At 54.4% G+C, this 4,066-nt stretch overlaps 1 long non-coding RNA gene across 1 annotated transcript in view; it reads left to right on the top strand.

Annotated features, from left to right (window-relative positions):
- Positions 1-1,732: 1,732 nt before the first annotated feature.
- Positions 1,733-4,066, top strand: part of LOC112398879 (uncharacterized) — a 6,846-nt gene continuing 4,512 nt past the window's right edge. Inside the window, exons 1-2 of the long non-coding RNA XR_003003083.1 lie at positions 1,733-1,837; positions 2,114-2,234. This is a non-coding gene — a long non-coding RNA (uncharacterized LOC112398879). The remainder of the gene's footprint in view (positions 1,838-2,113; positions 2,235-4,066) is intronic.

Here is a 4,066-nt window from a genome sequence, read left to right as displayed (position 1 = left end):
TGGTCTCAACCCAGGTGTCCATCAACAGATGAATAAATAAGCAAAACGTCATCTATGCATACAATGGACTGTTATTCAGCCTTAAAAAGGACTGAGTTCTTTTGTTTTCTTTTAACATCTTTATTGGAGTGTAATTGCTTTACAATGTATGCCGTGGACATTATGTTAAGTGAAATAAGCCAGGACAAATATTCTATGAGTCCATTTATATTAGGGATCCAAAGTAGTCCAGTTTATGGAGACAGAAGGTAGGGTGGTGGGTGCCCGAGGCTGGGGGAGGGGAGGGGGAGTTAGTGCTTAATGGGGACAGAGTTTCGGTTTGGGAAGATGACGGTGTTCTGTGGATGGTGGTGATGGTTGTACCACAGAGGGAATGTCCTTAGCACCACTGAACTGTACACTTAAAAATGGCTAAGATGGTGAGCTGTACGTGTGTTCTACCACAAAAAAAACCGTTTGTCCGCCTGACACCATGTGCTACCCTCCTGACATATTTGAGGGAGGAACAGGCGTTCCAGTCCCCAGGAAGGCAGGGCAGAAAACCCTCAGCTCTTCACCGCCTCTGGGCCTGGACTGGGGAGATGCCCCGCGTTCCCGGGAGTTGGAGGGATCTAGACTCCAGTCCCTCTGGTCTCATCACCAGGGCCCACGCGGCGGGTCTCAGGCTGCCCACCGGCCTTCCCTGCCTCTGGCCCTTTGCTTGGAAGCACCGAGACAGGTCACCCCCCACTGGAAACATCAGGGCAGACGGTAGCTACGGGGTGTGCGGAGAGGGCAGTTTGGGCCTTGTCAGGGATGCCAGTCCTTCTGCCAACTTCCCAACTCTGCAGAAGTCCCTGAGCTGACAGGAGAGCATGGCCGCCACGTGTACCGCCCAGGACAGCTGGCCCGCCACGGTGGCCTGGAACACTCAGGGGGCCTGAGTCTCCTCAAGCTCCAGCCCATCTTCTGGGGTGCCGGCTCCTCTCTTCAGTCCCTTCCTGCGCCCGGCTCCCTGCGCCCTCCCCAGAGGCCCCTGCAGGGCTTCCCCACCTGTCGCCCCGCCAAACAGCCGCTCCCAAGTAGCAGCCACGGAAGCTCCCGTGAGGCCCCAGCAGAACCAAATCTCCCTCAGCTGGGCACTTCTGTTTTGCTTGTTACCATTATCCTCTTTCGTCGCCTTTCCCCATCCCTCTGGAAGCTTCTTTGGCTGCAGACCTCTTCGTTAAGTGGCTGTTTCTTTCGGAAAACTGGTGCTCCCGACGGGGACTTCTTAGTACTTTCCATCGCGGGCCAAAAGGAAAAAGCGCTTGAAGGACACCAGGGCCCTAATAAGGCAGGTGCAAGACGATCCTTCGTCTCCTGTGGCCTGGGGCGCGCGGAAGGGAGGAGAGGGCAGGGGCATAGGGAACGGTCCCGGGCGGCCAGGCAGCCGCTGCACCCCCAGCCCCCGCCCCGGGGGAGGCGGGCTTCGGGGGCTCCAGATTCCCAAGCGCGTGTGCGGTGCGCGCGCCGGGGGTGGCCTCCGGCCGGCGCGCGAGGAGGTGGGGAGGCCCCGCCCGGGCCGCGCTGCCTGTCCCCACCTCAGCCCGGCGGCAGCTTCGGCTGCTCCCGTTAGATGGCGCTCGAGGCTTTCCGACCACTCGCGAAAGTGCGCCGGGCCGGGCACACAAAGCCCCGCGGGCCGGCGGGGGACGCAGCTTTTTTTGGGGGCAGACACAAGCCTCCAGACCGCGCCCGCCGGCTGCTCCTCGACTGGCCGCCCCGCTCTCCGCGAGCCCGGTCTCTGCTTTGCGGGGAAGCGGGCAGGTGCGGGGTCGGTTGTGTGTTTGAACCGTTCCGCTGAAATTGTGGTTCGGTACGAGGTTTAAAAAACTTCGTGGGCGCTCGCGTTTCCAACAACACGGGGCAAACTTTCTTGCTGTCCCCGATGCGGGTGGAGCCCGGGTGAAGCTCAAGCAGCCTCCTTAAAAAAAGAAAAAAGCTCCTGGGGCTCTGGGGCGTAAAACGCGACGGTTAATTTCTAAGTAACTGTTCGGGGATCAGGGAGCGAGCTTTCCTTCCGCCACGAAGTTCGGCTCCCCTTCCACCCTCTCCAAGAAAAGTGACTTGATCACGCTCTCCCGTCCCTTAGGCTCCTCCTTATGTCGCCTGCGCGGGCCCTGCCGCGGAAAGGGGTGCGTCTCCCAGACCCGGAACACGCAGCAGCGAGACCTTCCTTTGTGCCTACACTTGGCTGTGAACTTTCCCGCGCGGTGGGTTCTCCTTTAAGAAAGTAGCGATCTCTATGAATATTTAACGCCGGGCCCGGGCCGGCGGGGCGGGGGCGAGCCCCGCGCCCGGGTCCCCGCAGCCGTAAGACCCGGGGCAACTTTCCCTCGCCGCCGCTGACCCTCTTCCTGCGAAGGAATAAAGTGAACTTGCTCAGCTACTCGATTCCGCTGGCGGTTCAGTTCTTTCTGCTTTGGTATTGAGTTTCTTTTCCACCTTTCAGTGTGAACAGCCTTTGTGTCCTTAACTCTAAGGTGTGCGTTTATGTATACATATATTCTATAGTGTGTATATATATTCTATCGTGTTTGTATATATATGAAATATATATGAAATAGTGTGTATATATATTCTATAGTGTGAGTGTGTATATATATATATATATATATATATATATATATACACACACATATCTATGAAATCTCCTAGGTACTTTATGATCCCATCTGGATAAATTAAAACCCAGAACTGTAATGTTTATTCTTAGTTTACAAAAGGCAGGGAAAAAAATGTGTGAGACACATGTCTGCAAGTATATCAAAAGTACTTTCCCTTCTGCTGGAAAAAGTTGCCTGCAAATGGCTTCCCTTCACTGATCCTGGACCACCTCTACTTCTCCAGGAAACTAAATCGGGTCATAACTAAAGCAGCCATCAGGCCAAGCAATTAAGTGCCAATAATGACTATTAATGACTATTAATTAATGACTGTATTACTAATGATTGGAGTTGAGGACTCCAAACCACGCTGTTTCAAATTTCTGCTACCCCAGATTTTTATAGCATTCCACCCCCGTAAAGGAGGTAAGAAGACGGATGAAGTTCTCAAAGAGCTCTCCAGTAGGTATCCCATGGTCAAGGTGGAATTTCTTTCTTTCAGTAAAGTTGATTTCTACTTCTGGTAAATAACGGAGTCTTCACTCCTGGCTGCGTCAAGTTACGCAAAGTGTAATTGATGGTGGTGGTGATTTGGTTTGGATGCAGAATTCGGTCGTGTGGGGGGACTGGAAGGGAGGGTGCGTTCTCTCTCCAGTTACTCTGGTAATACTGAGAGCCCTGGAAGATTTTAAGAAACAAGTGTTTTAAATCTTCAGCTGGACTCATGGATATCGGGAAGGCTGGGAACTGGGGAAGTGAGGGCTGGTGAACTCAGGGAGCAAAGGAGAAATAAGGAACTTGGTCTGAAAAAAGATTTTCTTTTTGCTCATGGGTTCACATGGTTTTAGCCTGTCACAGGCTGAGTGACTGTTCAAAAGAAAAGGTTAGTGAGACTCATCTGTTGGTGTAAAGGCTACTGAGGCTGAAGGTGGTTCACCAGCCCCCCTTGCCTCTTTCTTGACACCGCTTCTCACCCCAAACGGAAATCCAGGCTCAGTTCTGGGATGGGAGGAGGTGGCAGGGAGGGATGGAGGGAATACATCGCCACTGGGAGTCCACAGTGAGAAGGGAGGGCAGCTTGCAGGGGCCCTGGCCAGCCACCATGACGCAGGCAGGCTCAGCCACGGGGCTGTCGGAGGTGTCGGGTCACCTCTGCTCGTTCCCCAGCGTTCAGCCCTTCCTGCCAGCCTGTCAGGACACTGGGTGAGCTGGGGCAGTGAATGTGTTCAGGACATCTCCCCAGCACCTCGCTGGCTCCTGGTGGAAGCCAGAGCAGCAGCGCACATCTGGTTCTGATGTATTTACCAGGCTGGTATGGAAATGCCCAGGCTTCACGGCAGAAACCTGAGCTGCTTGCGACCAGTAAAGTCCTCTGCTAAAGGAGCGTGAATGGTTGGATGGTTTCAGAGTGCTGGGTGGGCCACCCCCCCCCCCCCTCC

The sequence above is a fragment of the Neophocaena asiaeorientalis genome, unplaced genomic scaffold (genome assembly GCF_003031525.2).
Source record: "Neophocaena asiaeorientalis asiaeorientalis breed wild unplaced genomic scaffold, Neophocaena_asiaeorientalis_V1.1 scaffold114, whole genome shotgun sequence".
Taxonomy (NCBI): domain Eukaryota; kingdom Metazoa; phylum Chordata; class Mammalia; order Artiodactyla; family Phocoenidae; genus Neophocaena; species Neophocaena asiaeorientalis.
This window is presented reverse-complemented; position numbering and strand designations above follow the sequence as displayed.